Source organism: Orcinus orca, chromosome 17 (genome assembly GCF_937001465.1).
Source record: "Orcinus orca chromosome 17, mOrcOrc1.1, whole genome shotgun sequence".
NCBI lineage: Eukaryota > Metazoa > Chordata > Mammalia > Artiodactyla > Delphinidae > Orcinus > Orcinus orca.
In genome coordinates, this window is record NC_064575.1 from 4564579 (window position 1) to 4580453 (window position 15875).

A 15875-nucleotide genomic window follows, 5' to 3' on the forward strand; every position below is an offset into this window, starting at 1 on the left:
TGCAGGGGGCACAGGTTCGATCCCTGGTTGGGGAACTAAGATCCCACATGCCGGGCATGGCAGCCAAAAGTAAATAAATAAATTGTTTAAAATAAATAAAAACCTGGGAAGGGCCTGGGCTGGTGATTCTCAGGTGCCGCCAGCTTGAGCACCACTGTTCTGCATCATACGCTCAGGTCTGTGGCTGCGTTTTCAAGGGTCAGATGGAGAGTCTTAGCCTCCGCTCTGCCCCTCTCCTCAAAACCAACCTGGGGGCTTCCGCAGACGAGCCGTAAGAGTCCCTGAGTTGCACTGAGGAGCCTGAACCCCTGGAGGGAAGCTCCAGAGGGGCACTGGGGACAGTCCACAATGTGGCAGCGGGTGGGCTGCAGGTCAGATGGCGAGGTAGGTGGGCTGACATAAAAGTGTGTGCAGAGATGACCAGTCTCGGCTGTAAGTGCCGTGACCGTGAGCGGGAAGTTGAAGGTCGTGATGCAGGAGAATCTCTGTGAGGTCAGGCCTTTCTTTTTCCTCCCACTGAACAATGGGCTGTTCCTACACACGGTAAGTTCTCATTATTCACGGGGGTCTTGGTCTCGACAGTCGCCACAAATAATGAGTTAGCGAATACTGAGCCATTGTTCCTAGGAGGAATACAGGTTTAGGTGGCTGGGAGCCTCTGGCTGCCACATTTTCATCAGTTGATTGATAGATAACCTTGGTTATGTGTCTCTGTTTAAAGACACCTTATGTAACATATATGTCGACTCAGTGACACTGAACTCACAGCCAACAGCACAGGTCACGTCCAAAGGCAGCTCATCTGCTACCTTGTTTCCTCCATGAAAGCACATTACAGCCTTCTTGCGCTCTGGGCACCAGACAGCACTTTAGCACTATGCTCGGGGCTATTTTAAATAGTGAACTCACCAACAAAAGGCACAAAAATGCAAAGAAGTTGCACTAAGCAGATCACATAAGAACTCATGCTTGTATAACAGAGCTAAAAGGAGAGGGCAGAGAAACACCTTGCTGACCTCAGCTGGGAACAGGTGAGTCAGGCGACTCAAAACGCTCACCGCTGTGCTCATGTCCACCAACGACTCTAAAAGCGCTGCCTGTATACTGACTTTGGGGTTACAAGTGAATGTTGATGAGTAGGTGAGTTTGCAAACATGGGATCTGAAAAAAATGAGGATCGACTATACCTAGCTGACGCCATTTCCACTACTTCTCCTGTGTCTCCCCGCCACCGCCCAGCCACAGCCCTCATCTCCTTCAGAAGCCCACTTGCCCGTTAAGGGGTTTTTGCTGATTTGTAGCTGCCTCTGATCATTCCATTCTGTGATCAGTTCTCAACAGAGAATCTGTAGAGACAACTCTTCCCATCAAGCAATGAACGGATCAGTAGTACTAATGATGTATTTCAAAGCACCTAACCGAACTTTTGAGAGTGACAGGAGGAGAGAGAGAAATACAAAAAGCAATGCTGGGACTTCCCTGGTGGTCCAGTGGTTAAGACTCCATGCTCCCAATGCAGGGGGCCTGGGTTGAATTCCTGGTCAGGGAACTAGATCCCGAGTGCCTCAACTAAGATCCTGCATGCTGCAATTAAAGGATCCCGCGTGCCCCAACTAAGACCTGGTGCAGCCAAATAACGAATGAATGAACGAATGAATGGATGGATAAATAAATAGAAGGGGTGGAGCTTGGGGAGGGGTATTTTAGGGGTAGGGAATTTAAAAAGCAAAAGGGATCATTAAGGGATTAGAAAAAATCATGTGTGTGAAACTTTTGAAAATTGTGAAGCACTGCAGAATTTAAAGGAAATTTCATTCAATAGAAAATAAAATTAAAAATACATAAATAAATACTTCTGGGGATCTCTTTTGGAGATCCTTACTTTTATTACACAAGGAAAGCAGTGGTGGAGCCTGCCGCAAGCCCAGCTCTGCCTGCTGTTCTGTCTATCGCTCCAAGAGCCCTTTCACCATAAACACTGGCAGGACCTTCCAGATGGGTTAGCCTACCCCAAACATTCTGTGTCCCATTCTTACTTGCCAGATGCCTTTAGCCAGGACCTCAAGGACTCATTGGTAATCGTAGATATTTTCCATTAAGGCCAAGATATTTAAGAGGTCATTCTGAAGAAAAGTCCAGGAAACGGGCCCCTCAGGTACTGAATTATTCCATAGGATCCATGACATGATCAACACTTTCCAACAGGCAACGCAATCCCTTCTCTTCAACAGGAAACTAACCAACCACATACCAGGGATCATCACAGGTAGAAACCATCCTACTGTGTTGTTGCTGGTTAAGGCAGTAGTCTGCAGACGGTTTCCTCTGTTACCAACTACACACCAGTGATCATCACAGGTAGAAACCATCCTACTTTGTTGCTGTTGGTTAAGGCAGCAGTCCGCAGACCGTTTCCTCTGTTACCAGTAATACATGACTGCTCCCTGGGTCATGTTATCAGACGGCAGACTGGACCGCTGGACTATGGCTGTAGCCTCAGGTGGGCCGGCCTCTCGAGAACATTGTTAATAAAAGGTCATCGGTCTCACGAGCTCGGGGCCGTGTCTGGCACCAGATAGGCCCTATGTAGGTGTCTCCTATTATTAACACAAAGTCCAAATCTCCTACAGGGAGCTGTTTATTTCCTCGTAAATGCTACACTGCAGTGCAATGCTGAGATCCCAGCGAGTGGAATCTTGCTTAGAACAAGACGGATCATCTACCTTAGGTCCGTACGTGGCATTTACTGAGTTGGACCGTGAGCTTGAAGATGCAGTCATTCTTTCAACAAACAACGGTCAGGCACCTGCTGTGCGCCAAGCACCGTGCTACACGCGGGGATGAAGGTGTGCCAGGCACAGGGCGAGCCCTTTCCATGCTCCCAGTACCCTGTCTCCATTTTTCCGGGAGGAGATTGAAGTTTTGAGGAACTGAGGAACCGCCAGGCCATTTAAGTCCACGACCACCCCCCACCCCTATCAACGCCCTGAACACCCCCGTGTATACCCTCAAGGAGCGACTCTACTGGTTAAGAACTCAAGGAGACCCTGTGCATCCTCTCTCTAGAGAACTCCAAATGTTGGGGGAGCAGAGCGCGCCCCTCTGCTGCCAGGGGCACCCCGCTTCCTAACACTCTAGGGAGTAGGTTGGAAGGGAAGGACAGGAGACGCGAGGGGTTCCGTCGCTGTGCCAGGACGCCAGGCGCCAGAGGGTCTCCTGAAAGATCCTTCTGTCCGCCTCCGCCGGAGGAGGTCGGGCCCGGGGCGGCTCCACGCTCCGGAGCTGCGGGCTGGGACGCAGGTTTCTTTGCCTTCAAAGCTCGGCGCGACGGCCACGCCAAAGCCCCAAACCTTGGGCAGGGGCCAAACGGTCACTTCCCCGCCCTCCAGGCGCGGTATGCAAATCCGAGCACCAGGAAGTAGCTGGGACCTCCCGGCCGAGCTCGGCGACGGCCAGTTCCTTCGCCGCCGCTCAGGGCCGCCGCCGCTCGCTCCCGGCCGTGGCGCCTCGGGGCCGGACGCGCCGCAGCCTCCAGCCCGCGGCAGGCGGGGCGGCCGCGCCACCCCGGGCCCGAGCCCGCACCCCGAGCCGCGCGCCCCCGCCCCGCCCCGTCGCGGCCCCCGCTCGGACCCCCGGCCACCGTGGAGTGCCGCCGCCGCCGCCGCCGCGCGCGACTCGCACCCGGAGCTGGTGAGCCGCGGGCGGGAGCCGGGAGGCGGGGGGCCGGGGCGGGCGGCTCCGCAGGTGTCTCTCGGCCCGGGACGCAGGGGCGGGGCGCGGGCTGCGGGCGGGGGCGGGCGCACCGCGGGTCCCTCCGGCGCCGCCCCGAGGGCCGGATGCTGTCCCCGCGCGGGCCGCTCCCTGCGTGGCGGGGAAGCCCCTGTCCACGCGACACGCGCGCGCGCGCGCGCGGCGGAGGTCCCGCGGAGACTCCTTGTTGGCACGGTCCGGCGTCTCCTCCGGGCCTCGGGTCCCCGAGGTGAGCGATGCGGCCCAGCCCGGGCGCCCTACGAGGCCGGCGGGCGGCCGCCCTCCCCGGTGGCCCGGCGGGAGCGTGACGTCCGGGCGCGGCGGCGGCGGCGGGGGCGGTGCGCACCCTCCCGCGGAGCCCGGCGCCTCCCGGCCTGCGGGGCGGCGGTCCCGAGCCCCCGGCGGCCGAGAGGAAGCGAGAGTTATTTTAAGAATTCAGGGGTTGCCTTTCCTTCGCCTGGGGGGAAGGGTGTGAACGTCATTTCTCACTTTCCTGCGTTATCTCCGGCGTGTGTGTGTGCGTGTGTGTGTGTGTGTGTGTGTGTGAGTGTCTGAATTACCCCAACTTCTTTGCCATCTCAGTAACTTGAGTTCAACCCGGGTTTCACAGTTTCCTAGCTGAGTGTGAACTTGGGCCTGTTATTTGAAATTCTCGGTTTGGGTTTCCTCATCTTTAGAACATACCTACCTTCTGAACTGTTTATTGCACGTAAAGCCCCAAGCACATACTAGGCATTCCATAAACGGTGCTGTTATTATTGCGAATAATTTTGTCCATAACAACGAGGCTCCCTGGTTCTTTGCAATTTGATGGTTTTTACACCCAAACCTGCTTGTCAGATTTAGCCACCTGACCTTACTAATAAATCTGCAGAATAAATACACCGGAGACGTGCTGTCCCAAAGCAGCGCCCCGGAGTCTGACTCACCCTAAGAACTAGCCAATGAGGAGATTTGACTTGCTTTTGATTTCTTGGCTACCCCGCAGGCGGCCGTAGGGTTCAGGAGGGCAGGTGCGTTCTCTTTGGCCAGCACCATCTAAAGTTGTGGGAAGGGGAATATGCGCTGAGAGAATACGGGAGCTTACTGAGTACTCCTAAGTACGTCCTGATAAGGTAAGCTCTGCTGGAAAAGGGTAGGATTCAGGTAGCTCTTGGTTCTCATTTGGAAGTAAGGAAGTCAAGCCGTTTTGAGGCTTGAAGAAATTGAATTTGATCACAAGGGGCTTTTGGTGACTGGGCCTCTTTGTGTTGTTTTTTTACATCTTTATTGGAGTATCATCGCTTTACAGTGGTGTGTTAGTTTCTGCTGTACAGCAAAGTGAATCAGCTATATGTATACATATATCTGCTGGGCCTCTTTGGATGCAGAATGGGAGAACCCTCTTCCTGGGTGAAGGACAGAGGGCAGCTGACGTAAAGAAGCCAGGAAACCCGAGTTTGGGTCTCTTCCACCATTTATCACAGCTGTGATTTGGGATCAATTACTTGGGCCATTTATTCCGCCAGTATTTCCTTCACAGCAGTAACTAGAGTTATATTATGATTTGCCCATATGTGTATAGTCTGCTTTCACCACTACAGTGAAATCTCTGTGAAAACAGCTTTGCCAGTCTTGTCCAAAATGCTAGCCCTGGTGCCTGTCACGTGGTCGAGATTGCTTGGAAGAAGGAAGGAAAGTCTGCTCTGAGCCTGGCCCTGTGCAAGGCCAAAGAACAGGCTGGCCCCTAAGGCATCTGTAGCTCACTGGTCCTCTCTGGCCTGGATTCTAAAATGGGGATTTGAGGAACTTTTTTGACTTGTCAAGTTATCCCAGCGCTAGTGTTGTAAGTGGGCATTTCCACTCAGGACTGGTTTCTGTGGTGTATCACTGGGAGAGAAGTCTTGATTTGGAGTGGTAAGAGGTAGCCTGCAAAGACCACATCTGGGTAAGATGTTGCCCAAAAAGATGCACTTTATCTTACAATCATCGGTATTGGACACTTCTGTAGAGAACTTGTGGTATCTGTGTCCCATCCCCACCCATGGCATTCTCTTAGCAGAAAAGTGATCCAGTGGGGTTGTGATTCAATGACTTCCAAAGCCTTTTAGTTCCATTATATTTGTATTCAAAAATAAACCACTGAAACATTTGAGATGCCAGCTGGTTCAAATGAATATATGGACTTGTAACTTACAACATTAAACCATGTTATCGGGCTTCCCTGGTGGTGCAGTGGTTAAGAATCCGCCTGCCAATGCAAGGGACACGGGTTCGAGCCCTGGCCCGGGAAGATCCCACATGCCGCGGAGCAACTAAGCCCGTGCGCCACAACTACTGAGCCTGCGCTCTAGACCCCGCGAGCCACAACTACTGAAGCCCACGTGCCTAGAGCCCGTGCTCCACAACAAGAGAAGCCACCGCAATGAGAAGCCCGCGTAATGCAACAAAGAGTAGCCCCCGCTCACAGCAACCAGAGAAAGCCCGCGCACACACAGCAACGAAGACCCAACACAGCCAAAAATAAAAATCAATAAATAAATTTAAAAATACACAAAAATGTGGGACCATATTATCCATAAACAAGCCCATATTAATTTAAAATCTGTATAAATAGGAATATATGTCCCCATCATGAAACACTGTTACAGCCCACTCACACTGCTGATCTCAGCGACCTCTGTGTCCTCAGGCATGGACAGTGCTGACATGGAAAGGTCATCACAGTCATTAGTTGGGGCATTGATCAATGACACATTGATGGCAGAGACAGCCTTGGACCTTTCCTGGGCTCTTTCTGGCAATGATGGTGCTGATACCTTTTGCTTATCCAGGGCTCTGAAGCCTTCTGAACTGTGATTTCATTTGAACCTCTCATGACCCCCCAGGGTAGGCAGGGACAGATACCAAAAAAAAAAAAAAAAAAGAGTTTAGGCATATCCAAGGTCACAAGCCTGGTTAAGTGGCATCGCTGGGCATAGTAGTTATGTTTTCTGGCTCCAACTCTAGAGTTTTCCCCCTTTTCTGCCTTTGGACCTGTAGCAGGTACTCAGAAGTAATTAACCTATCATCTAATAAACATGTTTAAGACAGAATCACGAGGTAAATTTCTTTATCACTCGGAAATTGTCTGAGCTAAGGGGCTGTCAGAGCAGATGAGCAGGTGTACTGGCACGCAGGGTACTTAGGCTCTACTGGGGAGCTAAGTTTCTGTGCCTTTCAGCTCGGCTTCCTGCTTGGGGCTGGGGGAGCTCTGATAGCTGCCTAGGTGACACCTATCCTGGCTGCTGTCACAGCAGCTCTAGTGACTGCCTTGGGGGCTCTCCAGTGCTTACTGGTCACTATAGAAGTACCCAAGTAATACTTTGTAAAGGAATTCCCTTCAGCCTCGTTATAAACCCTACGAGCCTCCTTGTGTGGTTGTTATAATAGGGAGAGTCGTCACTCGAGGGCAAAATATAAAGTAAGGAGAGAGGGGCCGCGGGATGCACATGGAGACACGCTGCCCGTTTCCGGGGTACCTGCTATAAACAAGGCTCGTCCTACGCCCACACTGCTACACTAGATAGACATCCCCTTCCGTCTTTTAAGATTGATTAAGAGCCGGACAGGGAAGAGGAAGTTGGTCAGAAGTACTGAAAGGTTTCTTACAGCTGTCTGCTTTCCTGATACTTAAGTTGTGAAACTTTGAGCTCACTCTCTCATCATTTCTGACATTTATTTTGAGTAAGTTCCCATTTGGGGGAGAAGCCCAAGTGTAGAAAATAGTAGGGAAATCTGCCCATTGAGGGATTCGAATTTTTGGAACAGGCCAGTTTACAGACTTGAACCTTATTTTAGATACCCTTGGCTTCCGTTAGCTGGAAGGGCTCCCTTGTAATTTAGAACAGCAAGTTTCAGGAATTACTGGGGACGATGTGTTTAAAAGGCTTGTCCATGCTAACAGGTTGCAGGGTCCTGTTAACAGCCTCGGTTCTTAATTCTTGGGCTGCTTCTTCAATCTTGTCCTGAACTTTACTTTCCCTTAGTACTGACTGAGCATCAGCATTTCTTATTTGCTGCCAAGCTATTTCGTGAAAGTTGTATTTATAATCAAGAGACAGTTTCCATTTGTAAAGAACTCCTCCAAAGTGTTGGTTATCTCACTGTGCTTTATTTGCATTTTATTAACCTCAGTGTATTTCCAGTCTCTCTTCTCTAACTCCTCTCTTCAACTCTTTCCCCACTATTGTACAGAGCCTTCAAGTCACGAGTTGATAGGAGTTGACCGTTATTGGTTGATCTCGGTGTAACTGTGTTCATTCTTCATCACGCTAAGATGTATAAGTGATGTTCCACAGAACGGGGATACATTAATAGAGTCCATCGGGGTGGGCGTTTCTCAAGGCTGGGAGCTCTGTCTCCTCCTGGTGAGCTTTAGGACACAGGGAAGAAGTCTTCATCATGAGGCCCAGGGGGTCTTTAAGTGTGTCTCATTTCCGTTTCACACTTCACACTCGAGACAAAGTCAGGTCCTGCTGGGCCTGGCCCCCGTTTCTGTGAGCACCTAAGGGCACGCTCTTTACTGACCCCGAGTCATGCTGGTTGGAAGCCCTTCGCCCCCTCTCCCCGGTTCTCCGCCGTCGCTCTGTGGGCCCAGCGTGGCTCCGCCGTGTCGTGCTCGGGCGGGGAGCCGTCGTGACTCTTCGGCGCTGGTGAGAGTCCACGGTGAGGCGGGCGAGATGGGTGTGGACACGATCCGCCTCCAGCTGGGTCAGGGGCGCCCCCCACCCCTTCGGGCCTTCGGGGTGGCTCCGGTCGCCTGGTGAATGTTAACCCCCGGGGGCGGGGAGGCGCGGGGTGTGGGGGGAAGCTGGTCCAGAGAGGCCGTCTGGAGAGGGAGGTCCACTTCTGCTTTCCACGGGGAAGCTGCGGCACGGAGAGCAGAAGTGCGGCGGGAGGCCCGCGGGAGGAGGAGGCCGCCGGAAGCGATGCCCTGGCCTTCGGCACCACCCCGCGCTGCTTTTGCTTGCGGGTTCGGGCTCTTTCTACCACCTTCTGCTCTGTTCCTTTTCAGTTTGTCCTTGGGGGGTGGGGGGTGGGGTGGGGAGGGGAGAGGAGGGGAAAAAAGAATGAGCCTAGCCCTCAGGGTGGAGCCTCTTCGGGCAGAACCGCGTGGCGGCCATGCTGGAGTTGTCAGCCACAGAAAGATGGACGTTTTGAAATTCTGCACCATGGAAACTGTTACAAAACTCTGAGTGGACGTTTTGAAATCTTTTAATGTTCAGGCATTGTAATAATTTCTTAATCCTAACTACAGTGTTCGGTGCTATTTTTAAAATTCCTCAAGCTATAGCCTCTTGTTAAACATTTGGGATAGATCAGTGACTTTCACACTTCTTCACCTTGATCCGTAGCAAGAAACATCATACTTTATCTTGGATCCAAATGCGCACCCATCTGTATGCCAAAAAAAAAAAAAGAAAAAGAAAAGAAAGAAAGAACATTTGGTGAAAAGCCCCTCCTCCCAGCTTGTTGGGGGAGTCTGACCCCAGGCAGTCCTCTGAGGCCAGCTTGGTGAGATGGGGCAGAGTTTAAAATGTACAGAGGTGGGACTTCCCTGGCGGTCCAGTGGTTAGGGCTCGGCTTTCACTGCTGTGGCCCGGGTTCGATCCCTGGTTGGGGAACTAGGACCCCACAAGTGGAGTGGCCAAAAGTAAATAAACAAGTGAAATAAAACGCTCAGAGGTGGTCCCAGCAGTTCCACAAGCTCCAGTCCGGTGACGGGGTTTATTACGCAAACATAAATTAAGATACATCCATACAATGAATGGTATACCTTATAAATGTCTTTAAAAATAGAATTAAATTGTACTTATCGATATGAAAGATGCTTTTAAAAAGCTGAACACAAGCTGAGACGTAATATATGTGACCATTTCTGAACTAAAATATTTCTGTGTGATGCATAATTATAAGCTATGCACGTGAGTAATTATTTTATACTAAAGTTTTCAGTACTGATCATTTCTGGGTGATGGGCGAACGCTGATTTTTCTTTTTGTAGATCTCTATTTCGTTACAAAGAGCATGACATACGATTTTAGGACAGCGGTGTAATGGGCGATGACGTGTAATAAGCCAGGGTGGCGGCAGAGGGGAATTGGAGCGATCAGGAAACTTTGGGGCAAAAGTAGCCCTTACGATGACTGTGTGGATATCATTTCAGGCAGACCCGACTCTGGAGGAGCTCATGCGTTGCAAACGTTGTAAGCAGCCAGGATATTTTCCTAAAGAAGCGTCCACTTATATTTACTTATATTTAGGGCTGAGTTTCTTGAGAACCTACCATGAGTCAGGCCCAGCATCGGGAGGAAACCCCGCAGGGGAGAAGGAGCCGCGGGGGGCCGGGGGAGGAGACTGGTTCCTGCAGCATCACTGGGCGGCCAGGCAGGGGTGGGGCTGTTCGCGCAGGCGCCGAGGACCCTTGTCCCCAGGACTCAGTGTTGGATTGCACTGTGTAGACGGAGGTGAATGGTGGAGCCTTTTGGGGGGCAGCCATTTTTTTCCCATCACAATCAACTTCTTGCCTAGACTCTTCCGTAGTAAAGTATTGGTGATGTCGCCCAAAAATGAAGAGACACTGAGACACTCATTGTGTGCTCTGAAGAGGAGGATGATTAACTCGGGGGAGGAACGGGGACTTCCACAGAGGTTAATCCGGGGCCAGAAAGTAACATTTATTGCTACGTTACATGACATCAGACTACATCATTTATAGTCAGTAGCGAGGAGGAACCTGATGACTGTCCCGGATGGTGATGAGCTTGTCCAGACATTTATCTGAATCTTCTTGATGAGGCAACACTGCTGAAGAAATCAGTTCGGAGTTGAGGTCTAAGTTTCTGTGGGGTTATCGGTATTTTCCGTCTGATTTAAATGGAGACTATTTATTGTACGGCGGCAGCTCGGTTGTGGCATTGTTCTTACCACGTACAAATTAGTGTATTAAAAGCATCGCCGTAGTTAGGAATGGCGACGGCTGGACAAAATGGCATAATTTGGCAATTATGCGAGGAACGCCCTCACATAATCAGACACGGCATGTTGAATAGCTGATGTATTCAGTGCCCACGAGGGATTATTCATTTTAACCTTGAGAAGAGATGGTATATCATATGGTGGAAAGAAGACGGACTTCCAAGTTAGACAAACCTGCGCCCAGTCTGCGCTCCAACACTTGTGACTTATTCTCACCATTTCTTCATTTATAAAATGATGATAACAGCACCACACCCGCTTCTCAGGTGTGTGGTGGGGATTAGCAGAGTGAATCCGTCATCTCTGACACAGTTTCTGGTACACAGCCGGCACATAATAGTACAAGGCTTAGACGCTGTCTCAGCGTCCGTAAAGTTCAGAGTCTAGCGGGGGAGTCTGTCATAGGCCATCCTTCCCAGCACGGTGTTTGCCCTGGGCTGGAGCCTCCGCTGTCATGGGTCAGCTGAATTTCTGATCTGCCTGAGGTACCAGGAATTGCCGGAGGCTACAGGGGTGAGCTGGATGGCCTCTGCATTCAAAGATGCCCTCAGGAGTGGGACACGGGGGCATAAATGTGGTTTTCAGAGTCTGCTCAGCGCTGCCCTAGACGTGTATGTACAGAGTGCTCTGCAAACAGAAGCACAGGGCTCTTGGTGACAGTGAGGGGACGATGCCTGAGCCGTGTAGGATAGGGGGAGAAGGAATTCACCAGTCGGAGGCGTTAAAGGGAGGCATCCTTAAAGAACAAGAGACTTCATAATCTGAGGAGCGACATGGGCGTAGTGGATGCGGTCCCTGCTTCAAAGAAAGTTCTAATATACAGTTCATGGTCATCAGGATAATCAAACAAGCACCGAGTTAGTTTTTGTCTCTCTGGACCACATCGACTTTTCCAGTTGTTTCAAATTTAACGATGCCAAATCTATTTAAAAAAGAAATTCAGGGCTTCCCTGGTGGCGCAGTGGTTGAGAGTCCGCCTGCCGATGCAGGGGACGCGGGTTCGTGCCCCGGTCCAGGAAGATCCCACATGCCGCGGAGCAGCTAGGCCCGTGAGCCATGGCCGCTGAGCCTGCGCGTCCGGAGCCTGTGCTCCGCAACGGGAGAGGCCACAACAGTGAGAGGCCCACGTACCGCAAAAAAAAAAAAAAAAAAAAAGAAATTCAACAAGTTGAATTTCATAACTGCCTGCGTATATATTTCACTTTATGGTTTTCAGTTATTTTAAAAGCTTTAAATAAATGAAAATAACCACTAAATGAGGATTTAATTGTCATTTGCCATAAATTCCTTTACCAGTGGATAACCTTTCAAGAGTCTAGGAGAAAAAAAATTTCTGGACGTTTTGGTAAATGACTCAAATGTTACCTTATTGCTGTAGTTAATGTCTTCAACTAAGGCGGCCTAGTACAGCCCAATTTAACAAATGACGTGTTCTGCCTGGCGTCAAGTGTCAACCACGGGGCTCTTGACATCACCCATCTACCTTAGTATCAAGCATGAGAAGCACAGACTCTGAGAGAAGGAAGAGATTTTTGTCAGTGTGTCTCACACATAGTCACTTTCCCTTGAACACTGGGTCTCAAAAGTTAGGGTCTGTCCCAGGTGATTCCGACGCAGGTAAGGAGGTCATATTGTGAAAAGCACCGTGACAGGGATATTCCTGTTGCCCAAAGCAGCCCGTTTCATTTTTGTCCAGCTGTGGATATTAGAAACCTTTTCTCTCATGCTACAATGTTTTATTTCCATAGTTTCTGCTTGTCAGTTCTAGTTCTGCACTGTTTTTGCACAGTTGAAGCCAGCCGCTGTCAGATTGACTGAATATCTGTCCACTGTAAGTACAGGATGTGTAGGGACATGACTGTTGGCCTGTCTACCCAGCACTATTACTCTGCCTGTCTTCCCAACAGAACCCAGATCACATCAGGATCCATCTTCTCCACTGAAGTTTCTGCAGACATTTTCTGCGTCCCCATCTACAGGGTGGCCCTGATTGGTCAAAACCTCTTATTCTTGCAAGTGATTGGTTCATGAATGGTGTACTTTGGGTTGGACGGTAATCAGTAAAAAAAATAATGCTCCATAGATGGTCCTAAGATACAAACAGAAAAGGAGTGGGGGAGGGAGGACAGAAGGGAAGTGAGACATGGATAAAGGATAAAGAAAGAAAAAGCCTTATGTGAAAGTCAGGAAATTGGAAGGAAGATAGTATAGGTTATCCTGATTACTAATTTGTGACGTACACAGTAGGTGGTTGTCTGCTCTTTGTTTCTCCTAGTCACACAGACCGGTGTGGCATTAATGCTGATAACTGGGCTTCTGTAATCACGATGGATTTTTGAAATGTATATTTATTGAGTACTGTGTGTTAGTCATTGTGGTGGGTGTAAACCTTAATAAGTGTGAACTTCCTGTCCTAAAGAGTTGATCGTGCTCTATTCTCTCTGGGCTGTTCACACACCAGAGGCTGACAAGCTAACTTGCTGTGGTCCTGGGTGTAACCATCACCTTGCTCGGGAAATCCCTGGGCATCTGAATCAGTGCACAGAAACAAGTAGTTCTGGTAAGAAGGAAGGCAGTGTGTAAGTGGTTACAGCACAGGATAGGGAGAATATGGAATTAACCAGAAAACCAAACACAGAAACAAAACCCAGAAAATAACAAATGTTGGTGAAGCTGCGGAGAAATTGGAGCCCTTGTGCACTGCTGGTGGGATTGATAAAATGGTGCAGATGCTGTGGAAAACAGTCTGGCAGTTCCTCCCAAAATTAAACACAGAATTTCCTTTTGATTCAGCAATTCCACTTCTGCGTATAGACCTCCCGAAATTGAAAGTGGGGTCCTGAAGAGATATTTGTACACCCATGTTCATAGCAGCATTATTCACAATAGCTAACTCAAGTATCCATCAACAGATGAACGGATAAACAAAATGTGGTCTATACATGCAAGAGAATATCATTCAGCCTTGAAAAGGAAGGAGATGCTGACACAAGCTACAGTACGGATGAACCTTGAGAACAGTATGTTAAGAGAAATAAAAGGACGAATATTGTATGATTCCATCCACATGAGGTACTTAGAGAAATCAAATTCATAGAGACAGGAAGTAGAATGGTGGTTGCCAGGGGCTGGGGGAAGGGGAATGGTAGTTGTTCGTTAGATCTGGAATTTCGGTGCTGCAAGATGAGAGCTCTGGAGATGGATGGTGATGGTTGCATGAGGTTATGAATATACTTAATTGTACACTTAAATATGGTTAAGATATAAATTTCATTATGTGTATTTTATTACAATTTTAAAAATGAGTTTTAAGAAGTTTGCTCGATAAGCAGAAATGTGTACAAATAGATGAGGGTGGTCTGGAGGACATTTCATTGGGTTTGCTGAGTTGCCCTTATTCTGACTGGGGCACCTAGCTAGCTGACTGGTGCTCAGTGGTTCGCAGGGACGGGGACAGGGTCTCTAACTCTGTGTTAATCCAGGGCCAAGTGGATTGATGGCTGACAAGATTCTGTAATGGCTGTGGCGTGAGTTTATAATGGAGAATTTTACCAAGGCAGGGCTTGGGATTGGAGAGTAAGGAGGAACTTTCTAACAATCAGAGCTGCCTGCAGGGGACCCAGCTGGGGTGTGAAGTGGTCCTTCTCCATTACAAGTCAGAAGTTTGTAGGCGCAGGCTAAGTGACTCTCTTGCAGGACCTTTCAGAAAAGGTGAACTAGATGGCTCTGAAAGGTGCTTTCTGATTGGCTAATTCTGTTATTTCTAGCCACGGACCCCCAGTTCCAAATCACATAATAGGAAAGGATATTTCTAGTGGAGTTCTTCTTCATAGGTGTGAAGAGGAGGATAGTTTTTATGCTTTCCCAGTGTCGAGGTGGTTTTTTTCTTCTAATTTAAGTGTAACGTACATGTAGCAAAATACAAACACAGAGGTAAGCCTAGCTCCAAGCAGACCCTCATGTAACGCCCCCCCCAGACGGAGAAGCGGAGCGATGCTCACACGCAGCGTCTCCGGTTGCACCGCCCCTCACTCTCTCTCCTCAAAGCATCTACATTCCTGTGTCAAGTTTTAGTTGAGTTTCCCGTGTTGGCTTTTTCACAATAAAGTGTTAGAAATTGAAAAGCAGTACAAAGCCATTTGGTTTGGCAGATGAACAGCTTTTCAAGCTGTGGGTTTGGCTGGCATCGGCATCTCTGTGTTGAATGACTGCAGTTCAGTGGGAGGAGGACAAGTCCTGGTCTGGTTTTATACCCTGGCTATTCAGTTGCTAAAATTCTCACACTGGGTTTGATCAGAGCCTTATTTACATACCTGTTTATTCAACCATTAGTTAGTAAAATTAGATGGCGCTCGCCATACATAGCTTGTTTTTCTACCCATCTCTGCATAGCTCAGTAAATGTATAAATGCAAATTTAGAAACCTGGGTGTGATAAGGGTGGTTTCCAGTGACCCACAAGTAATCAAACATCCTGCTGTGTGACACAGAGCCAGTGCGCACAGACATTTAAAAGCACCAACTGGCTTTGTGAATTCAGTTATAATGGTCTTCATAAAATGGGACTCTCTTTTTTGATGTGAAGAAACACAGTACCCTTATGACTGACTGTTTGTTCTGCTTCTCGTAGTTTTGACATTTATTTTTGTTGGGGGTGAGAGAGCGCTGTCGTTTGACCTGCGGAATGCATTAGCCCATGAAGTAATGCTTCATCTATTCATGATTCAGAAAACGTTTCTTGGACACTTGCCGGTCATGAATATGCATGCATTTGACTTGCCCTCCCATCCATTATTCTGAATGGTCGAATTGTTCCAATATGCTCAGGAAGTTAAAATATTTTTTAAAGTAGGACGAGGAGTATAACTTTCTATTTCATGTGAAATACGAAGAACGCACACAGGCAGCAGAGTACGGAGGTGCCCATCTTCCTGCAAAGGAGTCACAGTTGTGGTCCAGAGGCCAAGGCTGGGAATGACCCCATCCCGGGGGGGGGCGGCGGTCACTGAGCCCATGGTTTGACTGCCTGCAGCTCCGGCCCCAGGTTCATCTTCCTCTGGCCACAGGTGCTGATGCTTGCTGTCTGCGTTTTCACCGTTGGATGACCCGGAAGATTGGAACCGGGGC

At 49.3% G+C, this 15875-nt stretch overlaps 1 protein-coding gene across 5 annotated transcripts in view; it reads left to right on the forward strand.

Moving 5' to 3' along the window:
- The first annotated feature begins 3589 nt into the window (after positions 1-3589).
- The window catches only part of LYN (LYN proto-oncogene, Src family tyrosine kinase), a 111319-nt gene continuing 99033 nt past the window's right edge, over positions 3590-15875 (forward strand). For 2 of the 5 annotated variants that reach the window (XM_033437626.2, XM_033437630.2), the window contains exon 1: positions 3590-3690. The gene's annotated coding sequence lies outside the window, so the exon portion shown is untranslated. Of the gene's footprint in view, positions 3691-3961; positions 3980-4848; positions 4866-15875 lie in introns of those variants that run through there. The other 3 variants (XM_033437627.2, XM_033437631.2, XM_033437628.2) reach the window with 3 other exon arrangements.